Raw genomic sequence first — 11,633 nt, 5'->3', positions numbered from 1 at the left:
CTGGCTAGCTAGGTCTTTAGCTGTGTCTGGTGTTAGGTAGTTACTGGCTAGCTAGGTCTTCAGCTGTGTCTGGTGTTAGCTAGTTACTGGCTAGTTAGGTCTTCAGCTGTGTCTGGTGTTAGCTAGTTACTGGCTAGCTAGGTCTTCAGCTGTGTCTGGTGTTAGCTAGTTACTGGCTAGCTAGGTCTTCAGCTGATGTCTGGTGTTAGCTAGTTACTGGCTAGCTAGGTCTTCAGCTGTGTCTGGTGTTAGCTAGTTACTGGCTAGCTAGGTCTTCATTGTGTCTGGTGTTTAGCTTTACTGCTAGCTAGGTCTTCCATTTGTGTCTGGTGTTAGCTCGTTACGTGCTAGCTAGGTCTTCAGCTGTGTCTGGTGTAGCTAGTTACTGGCTAGCTAGGTCTTTATCTGTGTTCTGGTTTTTGGTTTAGCCTAGTTACTGGCTAGCTAGGTCTTTACTGTGTCTGGTGTTAGCTAGTTACTGGCTAGCTAGGTCTTTATCTGTGTCTGTGTTAGCTAGTTACTGGCTTGCTAGGTCTTCATGTGTTGGTGCTAGCTAGGTCTTCAGCTGTGTCTGGTGTTAGCTAGTTACTGGCTAGCTAGGTCTTCATCTGTGTCTGGTGTTAGTAGTTACTGGCTAGCTAGGTCTTTCAGCTGTGTCTGGTCTTAGCTAGTTACTGGCTAGCTAGGTTCTTCATCTGTGTCTGGTGTTAGCTAGTTACTGGCTAGCTAGGTCTTCAGCTGTGTCTGGGTTAGCTAGTTACTGGCTAGCTAGGTCTTTATCTGTGTCTGGTGTTAGCTAGTTACTGGCTAGCTAGGTCTTTATCTGTGTCTGGTGTTAGCTAGTTACTGGCTAGCTAGGTCTTTATCTGTGTCTGGTGTTAGCTAGTTACTGGCTAGCTAGTCTTTATCTGTGTCTGGTGTTAGCTAGTTACTGGCTAGCTAGGTCTTCATCTGTGTCTGGTGTTAGCTAGTTACTGGCTAGCTAGGTCTTTATCTGTGTCTGGTGTTACTAGTTACTGGCTAGCTAGGTCTTTCATCTGTGTCTGGTGCTAGCTAGGTCTCAGCTGTGTCTGGTGTTAGCTAGTTACTGGCTAGCTAGGTCTTATCTGTGTCTGGTGTTAGCTAGTTACTGGCTAGCTAGGTCTTATCTGTGTCTGGTGTTAGCTAGTTACTGGCTAGTAGGTCTTATCTGTGTCTGGTGTAGCTAGTTACTGGCTAGCTAGGTCTTTATCTGTGTCTGGTGTTAGCTAGTTACTGGCTAGCTAGGTTTTATCTGTGTCTGGTGTTAGCTAGTTACTGGCTAGCTAGGTCTTTATCTGTGTCTGGTGTTAGCTAGTTACTGGCTAGCTAGGTCTTTATCTGTGTCTGGTGCTAGCTAGTTACTGGCTAGCTAGGTCTTTATCTGTGTCTGGTCTAGCTAGTTACTGGCTAGCTAGGTCTTTATCTGTGTCTGGTGCTAGCTAGTTACTGGCTAGCTAGGTCTTTATCTGTGTCTGGTGCTAGCTAGTTACTGGCTAGCTAGGTCTTTATGTCTGAGTTACTAGTTACTGGCTAGCTAGGTCTTCATTTGTGTCTGGTGTTAGCTCGTTACTGCTAGCTAGGTCTTCAGCTGTGTCTGGTGTTAGCTAGGTCTTCAGCTGTGTCTGGTGTTAGCTAGTTACTGGCTAGCTAGGTCTTCATCTGTGTCTGGTGTTAGGTAGTTACTGGCTAGCTAGGTCTTCAGCTGTGTCTGGTCTTAGCTAGTTACTGGCTAGTTAGGTTTCACTGTGTCTGGTCTTAGCTAGTTACTGGCTAGCTAGGTCTTCAGCTGTGTCTGGTGTTAGCTAGTTACTGGCTAGCTAGGTCTTTATCTGTGTCTGGTGTTAGCTAGTTACTGGCTAGCTAGGTCTTTATCTGTGTCTGGTGTTAGCTAGTTACTGGCTAGCTAGGTCTTTATCTGTGTCTGGTGTTAGCTAGTTACTGGCTAGCTAGGTCTTCATCTGTGTCTGGTGCTAGCTAGGTCTTCAGCTGTGTCTGGTGTTAGCTAGTTACTGGCTAGCTAGGTCTTCATCTGTGTCTGGTGTTAGGTAGTTACTGGCTAGCTAGGTCTTCAGCTGTGTCTGGTCTTAGCTAGTTACTGGCTAGCTAGGTCTTCATCTGTGTCTGGTGTTAGCTAGTTACTGGCTAGCTAGGTCTTCATCTGTGTCTGGTGTTAGCTAGTTACTGGCTAGTTAGGCCTTCAGCTGTGTCTGGTCTTAGCTAGTTACTGGCTAGCGAGGTATTCAGCTGTGTCTGGTGTTAGCTAGTTACTGGCTAGCTAGGTCTTCAGCTGTGTCTGGTCTTAGCTAGTTACTGGCTAGTTAGGTCTTCAGCTGTGTCTGGTGCTAGCTAGGTCTTCAGCTGTGTTTGGTGTTAGTTAGTTACTGGCTAGCTAGGTCTTCAGCTGTGTCTGGTCTTAGCTAGTTACTGGCTAGCTAGGTCTTCAGCTGTGTCTGGTGTTAGCTAGTTACTGGCTAGCGAGGTCTTCAGCTGTGTCTGGTGTTAGCTAGTTACTGGCTAGCGAGGTCTTCAGCTGTGTCTGGTGTTAGCTAGTTACTGGCTAGCGAGGTCTTCAGCTGTGTCTGGTGTTAGCTAGTTACTGGCTAGCGAGGTCTTCAGCTGTGTCTGGTGTTAGCTAGTTACTGGCTAGCGAGGTCTAGCTGTGTCTGGTTAGCTAGTTACTGGCTGGCTAGGTCTTCAGCTGTGTCTGGTCTTAGCTAGTTACTGGCTAGCTAGGTCTTCATCTGTGTCTGGTTAGCTAGTTACTGGCTAGCTAGGTCTTCAGCTGTGTCTGGTCTTAGCTAGTTACTGGCTAGCTAGGTCTTCATCTGTGTCTGGTGTTAGCTAGTTACTGGCATAGCTGGTCTTCAGCTGTGTCTGGTGTTAGCTAGTTACTGGCTAGCTAGGTCTTCAGCCACCATGGAACAAAAGGGGGGGTATGGGTCGTTCAAAACTCTGATGCAGTTGTCATGTCAACCCATCCGTCAGTGCTGCTGTGAACTGCACCACACCACAAGAGACATGACAAATATTAGATGTATGAATTTTTGGGGGACATAAATTGATGCATTTTCAATGCTGTTTGAGTTGCGTAGTGTATCACCACATTATCTTGATGATTTTACTCCCAACACTGCATCCAAGTTGCTTGACATCGGCTTTCAAAGAGCTGTCAGTCAAGGCGAGCTCATGAATATAAGCTTCCCTGGCCCACTCAGCGTGTCTTTTCAAACGTCCTCATAAGTTAGCCATGAGAGAAAAAGGTACTTGTCCAGAATGACTGTTCTGTCCTCGCACCTGTATTTAGGAGACACTAGAACAGTGGATGCTGGGAGAGCCCATCTGTGTCAGTACTTTATCCAGCCACTGGAGGGGGCCATTGAGGTGCAGCTCAATCCAACAAGGGGTACTGGTTACGGTCTGTCGCCTGGGGGGAAAGAGGGAGAGGGAGTTTAACGAAAATGTGTACAGATAACATTTCAACAGCACCAACCTGAATCAATAACATTTCATAAATCAAACCCTTTTTTATCTAGAGAAAGTGGAATCTCATGGCTGTTTAACAGATGTTTAAGCCTACATCTCAACTCTTTAAGGTAAAGTTTTCTACCTACGTCTTGTGTGGTTCTACGAAGTCTGTTTTGCTAGTTGTGTGTGTTTGAAACGTGACTCAGGGCCGTGAGGCCAGGGAGAGTCCAGTGGGAATCCCCTTCCGTGCGCTCTAGTCCGTCTGAACACGATCACCTCTGTCCCTTCCCCCACGTCCTCTGCCTCCTACATTCCTCCCCCGTTAGTCAACTCTCCCTCCTCTCCAAGGCTGCCGCGGAGCGCACACACGCAAAGTGACCACACACTCTTTTCCTGTCTTTATCCTCCTTCCTCCTAGTGGTGCACGACTCCAGCATTCTTGGAGTCAACTCAGACTCCTGCAGTTTGACTCGAAGGAGTCGACTCTTGCTCGACTCCCAAAAACAGCCTGAAATGGATGAACACAGACGTGCACACCTGCTCATTATTGCAGAATCCTACGTTTGGCGTTCTAGATGACTGACCTGAACGTGATGCTGTCCATTTGCTCTTCAACAGCCTATAAAGATGCCTGTTTCAATATAGAAGGTGACGTGCAGGAAGTTGAATATTTCAGTGATATTTCTGCTATGTGCATGCAGCCATGGGATGATCGAGCGTCGCTGCACAGCTATTTTCAGGTCTCTCCAGAGATGTTCGATCGGGTTCAAGTCCGGGCTCTGGCTGTGCCACCCAAAGACATTCACAGACTTGTCCTAAAGCCACTCCTGCATTTTCTTGGCTGTGTGCTTAGGGTCGTTGTCCTGTTGGAAGGTGAACCATCACCCCAGTCTGAGGTCCTGAGCGCTCTGGAGCAGGTTTTCATCAAGGATCTCTCTGTACTTTGCTCAGTTCATCTTTCCCTCGATCCAGACTAGTCTCCCAGTCCCTGCCACTAAAAAACATCCCCACAGCATGATGCTGCCACCACCATGCTTCACTGTAGGGATGGTGCCAGGTTTCCTCCAGACGTGACGCTTGGCATTCAGGCCAAAGAGTTCAATATTGGTTTCATCAGACCAGAGAATCTTGTTTCTCATGGTCAGAGAGTCCTTTGGGTGCCTTTTGGAAAACTCCAAGTGGGCTGTCATGTGCCTTTTACTGAGGAGTGGCTTCCGTCTGGCCACTCTACCATAAAGACCTGATTGGTGGAGTGCTGCAGAGATGGTTATCTTTCTGGAAGGTTCTCCCATCTCCACAGAAGAACTCTGGAGCTCTGTCAGAGTGACCATCGGGTTCTTGGTCACCTCCCTGAGCAAGGCCCTTCTCCCGATTGTTCAGTTTGGCCGGGCGGCCAGCTCCAGGAAGAGTCTTGGTGGTTCCAAACTTCTTCCATTTAAAAATGGAGGCCACTGTGTTCTTGGGGACCTTCAATGCTGCAGAAATGTTTTGGTACCCTTCCCCAGATCTATGCCTCGACACAATCCTGTCTCGGAGCTCTAAGGACAATTCCTTTGACCTCATGGCCTGGTTTTTGCTCTGACATGCACTGTCAACTGTGGAACTTTATATAGACAGGTGTGTGCCTTTCCAAATCATGTCCAATCAATTGAATTTACCCCAGATGGACTCCAATCAAGTTGTAGAAACATCTCAAGGATGATCAATGGAAACAGGAAGCAACCGAGCTCAATTTCGAGTCTCATAGCAAAGGGTCTGAATACTTATGTAAATAAGGTATTTCTGTTTAAAAAAAAATATATATATACATTTGTAAACATTTCTAAAAACCTGTTTTCGTTTCATCATTATGAGGTATTGTGTGTAGATTGATGAGGAAACATTTTAATTTAATCAATTTTAGAATAAGGCTGTAACTTAACATCTGGAAAAAGTCAAGGGGTCTGAATACTTTCCGAATGCACTGTATGTTATCTGGCTATGCTCCATGACATAGGCTTGTCATGTCATGGACATGACCTTTAGCTGACAAGATAATCTTATAAATCCCATAAGTTTATATGATGCTTTAGTAAGAAGAATCTAATTAAGATTTATTTTTAAATCTATACATTTTATTTATATATATATATTTAAAAAAATGTAAATATATATATATATTACCCCGTTTTTGTGGTATCCAATTGGTAGTTGCAATCTTGTCTTAACCCGAGAGTCTGGAACCCAGAATGCACAGCGATACCTTAGACCGTTGCGCCTCTCGGGAGCCCAATAATTGAACTGAATAAAATAGAAAGGATATTTTCCCCATTCCAGAGCAAGTACGCTATGTCGAGCAGAAAAGTTATAATTTGAAACCGGTCCTATACGCTAGATTTAGAGTTATTTGGCAACTTTAGTTGTGAACGATACAAACCTTAGAATGTCTTAGAAATCAAAACATATATGGGCTTCATGATGCGACTACAGACTGTTGATGATTAGGAAAAAGTCGTGAAAAAAAGCTTGTTCCTTGCTGCACAGCTGTTCTCTCATCAACTGATCCTATTTTCACCTATCAGACTATTCTCAATTGAAATCTGGTCTTTACTAATATGTCAAATTTGTTTCTATGTAGAATGGCCCATTATAAAATGGGCAGGGGGGGGGAGCATGTCGCTCGAATAGCGAATGAAGGCTACATGCTTTCCTACATGTATGCAGTACATTTTTCAATGATACCTGGTAGGCTACTTGGGTTTTATGGCTTAATATGAGCAGATGGGAAATAAATAATAAACTTATTTCTGTCCACTGTTTGAGAAACATTCTCTCTCTGCGATACAGTATTCCACCCAAACTCTGTATGCATAGGTTCGCCATCCCTGATCCTACAGCTACCCAGTGTTTCATTTGGGAAAACCCAAGTGATATCTGTTCGGGGACATCGATAATAACATGTTTTCGTAACTAAACATATTTCACTAAACTGTTGACCGTCTGCTCTAGAAATAAATAAAGGAGAGCGAGGAGGAGCGGTGAGATCTGCCGCATTGAACTTCAGGTCGCCAGCTGTACGGTGTTTTCTCTGACACATTGGTGCTGTTGGTTGAAGAAGAAGCAGTGTGGCTTGGTTGGCTTGTGTTTCGTAAGACGCATTGCTCTCGACCTTGACCTTCGCCTCTCACGAGTCCGTACGGGAGTTGCAGTGATGGGACAAGACTGTAACTACCAATTGGATATTATGAAATAGGGGAGAAATAAGAAAAAAACGTTTTTAAAATATATATATATTATACAGTTGAAGTCGGAAGTTTACATACACTTAGGTTGGAGTCATTAAAACTTGTTTTTCAAACACTCTACAAATTTCTTGTTAACAAACTATAGTTTTGGCAAGTCGGTTAGGACATCTACTTTGTGCATGACACAAGTAATTTTTCCAACAATTGTTTACAGACAGATTATTTCAAGTATAATTCACTGTATCACAATTCCAGTGGGTCAGAAGATGACATACACTAAGTTGACTGTGCCTTTAAACAGCTTGGAAAATTCCAGAAAATGATGTCATGGCTTTAGAGGCTTCTGATAGGCTAATTGACATCATTTGAGTCAATTGGAGGTGTACCTGTGGATGTATTTCAAGGCCTACCTTCAAACTCAGTGCCTCTTTGCTTGACATCATGGAGAAATCAAAAGAAATCAAAAGAAAAAAATTGTAGGCCTCCACAAGTCTGGTTCATCCTTGGGAGCAATTTCCAAATGCCTGAAGGTACCATGTTCATCTGTACAAACAATAGTACGCAAGTATAAACACCATGGACCACGCAGCCGTCATACCGCTCAGGAAGGAGACGCATTCTGTCTCCTAGAGATGAACGTACTTTGGTGCGAAAAGTGCAAATCAATCCAGAACAACAGCAAAGTACTTGTGAAGATGCTGGAGAGAAAACAGGTTACACAAAAGTTTTCTATATCCACAGTAAAAGAGTCCTTATATCGATCGACTCGAAAGGCCGCTCAGCAAGGAAGAAGCCACTGCTCAGAATCGCCATAAAAAGCCAGACTAAGGTTTGCAACTGCACATGGGACAAAGATCGTACTTTGTGAGAAATGTCCTCTGTCTGATGAAACAAAAATAGAACTGTTTGGCCATAAACGACCATCGTTATGTTGTGGAGGAAAAGGGGGAGGCTTGGCAAGCTGAAGAACAACATCCAACCGTGAAGCACGGGGGTGGCAAGCATCATGTTGTGGGGGTCTTTGCTGCAGGAGGTACTGGTCACTTCACAAAATAGATGGCATCATGAGCAGAAAATAATGTGGATATATTGAAGCAACATCTCAAACATCAGGAAGTTAAAGCTTGGTCACAAATGGGTCTTCCAAATGGACAATGACCCCAAGCTACTTCCAAAGTTGTGGCAAAATGCTTAAGGACAACAAAGTCAAGTATTGGAGTGGCCATCACAAAGCTCTGACCTCAAAAAACCTATACAGAAAATGTGTGGCAGAACTGAAAAAGTCGTGTGCGAGCAAGAAGGACCTACAAACCTGACTTCAGTTACACCAGCTCTGTCAGGAGGAATGGGACCAAAATTCACCCAACTTATTGTGGAAGCTTGTGAAGGCTACCCGAAACGTTTGACCCAAGTATAAACCATTTAAAGGCAAATGCTACTCCTACAATACTAATTGAGGTATGTAAAACTTCTGACCCACTGGGAAGTGATGAAAGAATTAAATAAGCTGAAATAAATCACTCTACTATTATTCTGACATTTCACATTCTTAAAATAAAGTGGTGATTCTAACTGACCTAAGACAGGGAATTTTACTAGATTAAATGCCAGGAATTGTGAAAAATACTGAGTTTAAATATATTTGGCTCAGTGTATGTAAACTTCCGACTTCAAACTGTTCAATATCTGTATTCCCAGTCATGATGGAATCCATAGATTAAGGAACGCAAGATGTTTTATTTCAATTTATTGATTTTCTAATATGAACTTAACTCAATAAAGTCTTTTGAAATTGTTGCATGTTTGCATTATAATTTTGGTTCAGTGCACAATATTCTGCCCTATGAACTGATTTATATAGGCCCCAGGCTACAATATTCTGCCATATGAACTGATTTAATACCGGCCCAGGCTACAATATTCTGCCCATATGAATAATTTATACAGGCCAGGCTACAATATTCTGCCCATATGAACCAATTTATATAGGCCCAGGCTACAATAAATATTCTGCCCATATGAATAATTTATACAGGCCCAGGCTACAAATATTCTGCCCATATTAACCTATTTATATAGGCCCAGGCTACAATATTCTGCCATATTAACCATATTTATATAGGCCAGGCTACAATATTCTGCCCATATTAACACATTTTATAGGCCCAGGCTACAATCTTCTGCCCATATTAACAAAAACAAATGTACGCCATAACTGAACCAATTTCTGTAGGATACGCTCAGTTCCCCGCCACTTCACAGCTTCCCCAGGCTTCAACCGCTTCCCAGGCTTCACCGCTTCCCTAGGCTTCACGCTCACAAGGCTTTCCCAGGCTTCACCGCTTCCCCAGGCTTTCCAAGGCTTCACCGCTTCCCCAGGCTTCACAGCTTCCCCAGGCTTCACGGCTTCCCAGGCTTCACCGCTTCCCCAGGCTTCACCGCTTCCCCAGGCTCACGGCTTCCCCAGGCTTCACGGCTGCCCCAGGCTTCACCGCTTCCCCAGGCTTCACCGCTTCCCCAGGCTTCACCGCTTCCCCAGGCTTCACCGCTTCCCCAGGCTTCACAGCTTCCCCAGGCTTTCAAGGCTTCACCGCTTCCCCAGGCTTTCACAGCTTCCCCAGGCTTCACCGCTACCCCGACAAGCTTCCCAGGCTTCACCGCTTCCCCAGGAACTCAACGTAATTGTAGCCTCAACGCGGACAAAAGAACAGCGGAGGAAGGAGTTCGCTTCTGCTGGCAGTAGTTCACGGTAAAAAAAAGAAATGACACGGTGTGGCGGTGCTTCAGGTTACGTACGTGTGTGGTAGCCCTTACCTGTACTGGTGCCCCAGCCCTTGACCAAGCTCATGCGTATGGTACACATCCTGGTGAGCTGGTAGACAGCCTCAAAGCCCTGGTTCACTGACTGGGCCAGCAGAGCTGCAAACTCCTGGTTATTGAATATCTTCGGTACAGCCTGGGGGGAATCACATCAAACAGAGTTAAGACTATGTCCAGACATGTCCATCAGGAAATAAAACATGTTAACGGTGTTGTGTGTGTGTTTGTGTGTGTGTGTGTTGTGGTGTGTGTGTGTGTGTGTGTGTGTGTGTGTGTGTGTGTGTGTTGTGTGTTGTGTGTGTTGTGTGTGTGTGTGTGTGTGTGTGTGTGTGTGTGTTACCTGGAGGGACCTTGCAGACAGTGGCAGGTGCCAGCCGTAGCGTTGATTACAGTTGGACTCTGGACAAAGATGGCACTGTCACTGAGAACACTCTGCAAACACCTCTCCTCCGATGTAGTACAACCTCACACCCGCGCCTAGAGAGAGAGAGAGAGGAAGGTGGGAGAGACCAGAGGGAAGGAAGAGAGAGAGGAGGAAGAGGAACATGAGAGCGAGAGAGAGAGAGAGAGAGAGAGGAGGAAGAGGAACATGAGAGCGAGAGAAGAGAAGAGAGAGGGAGGTTGAGAGAGAGAAGAGAACAATGAGAGAGAGAGAGAGGGAGTTGAGAGAGAGGAAGAGGAACTGAGAGAAGAGGAAGAGGAACATGAGAGAGAAGAGAGGAAGGTGGGAAGACCAGAGAGAGAGGGAGAGGAACAGACAGCAGCTAGTTAACCAGACAGCCAGCCAGTTAACCAAAACAGACAGACAGTTAACTAGACAGCCAGCCAGTTACCAAACAGACAGACAGTTAACTAGACAGACAGTTAACTAGACAGCCAGGACACCAAGGAACACAGCTGACACTATGGGGACACAGGCTGACTACAGGAGAACAAGCTGACACTACAGAGGACACAAGCAGACGACTACAAGGGACACCAAAGGAACACAGCTGACACTACAGGGACACCAAGGACAACACAGACTGACACTACAACAGGACACAGCCACAGGACACCAAGAACACACTGACACTACAGGGACACGGCAAGGAACACAGCTGACTACTACGATGGGACACCAAAGGACACAGCTGACACTACAGGGACACCAAGGAACACAGCTGACACTACAGGGACATCCAAGGAACACAGCTGACACTACAGGGACACAGCTGACACTACAGGGATACCAAGGAACACAGCTGACTCTACAGGGACATCGAGGAACACAGCTGACACTACAAGGGACATGGGGCGGTAGGTTGGGGTCAGGTTAGGGTCGGGGTCGGATTGGAGTCAGTTTAGGGTAAGGTCAGGTTGGGGTCAGGTCAGGGTTAGGGTCAGGTTAGGGTCGGATTGGAGTCAGGTTAGGGTAAGGTCAGGTTAGGGTCGGGGTCAGGTTAGGGTTAGGGTTAGGTTAGGGTCAGAGTCAGGTTAGGGTCGGGGTCAGGTTAGGGTAAGGTCAGGGTTAGGTTAGGGTAAGGTCAGGGTCAGGTCAGGTCAGGGTGGTACCTATGTGTCTGCGTGTGAGCTCCACAGGTTAGGGTCAGGTTAGGGTTAGGGTCAGGTTAGGGTCAGGTCAGGGTGGTACCTATGTGTCTGCGTGTGAGCTCCACGGGTTAGGGTCAGGTTAGGGTCAGGTCAGGGTGGTACCTATGTCTCTGCGTGTGAGCTCCACGGGTTAGGGTCAGGTTATGGTCAGGTTAGGGTTAGGGTCAGGTTAGGGTCAGGTTATGGTCAGGTTAGGGTTAGGGTCAGGTCAGGGTGGTACCTATGTGTCTGCGTGTGAGCTCCACGGCAGCATTGCGGTTGACGTTGGACAGTAGTCCCAGACAGAAGCGTTCTGAGTTGGAGGGGTCTGTAAACCCGTCGACAGTGAGAGAGGGCTGGGAGGCATGGAAGGTCTCACCCACACGCTGGTTCAACTCATAATAGGACATAGAGCTCCAGAACGCTGACTCACAGTACGTTACCGGCTGTAGGTCTGGAGAGGGAGAGAGAGAGAGGGAGAGAGAGAGAGAGAACGCTGACTCACAGTACGTTACTGGCTGTAGGTCTGGA

General features: G+C 46.1%; 1 pseudogene; it reads right to left on the bottom strand.

Moving 5' to 3' along the window:
- Positions 1–1,960: 1,960 nt before the first annotated feature.
- On the bottom strand, positions 1,961–11,563 carry LOC139027066 (mothers against decapentaplegic homolog 3-like; annotated as a pseudogene).
- Positions 11,564–11,633: the final 70 nt, after the last annotated feature.

Source organism: Salvelinus sp. IW2-2015, unplaced genomic scaffold (genome assembly GCF_002910315.2).
Source record: "Salvelinus sp. IW2-2015 unplaced genomic scaffold, ASM291031v2 Un_scaffold7151, whole genome shotgun sequence".
Taxonomy (NCBI): domain Eukaryota; kingdom Metazoa; phylum Chordata; class Actinopteri; order Salmoniformes; family Salmonidae; genus Salvelinus; species Salvelinus sp. IW2-2015.
This window is presented reverse-complemented; position numbering and strand designations above follow the sequence as displayed.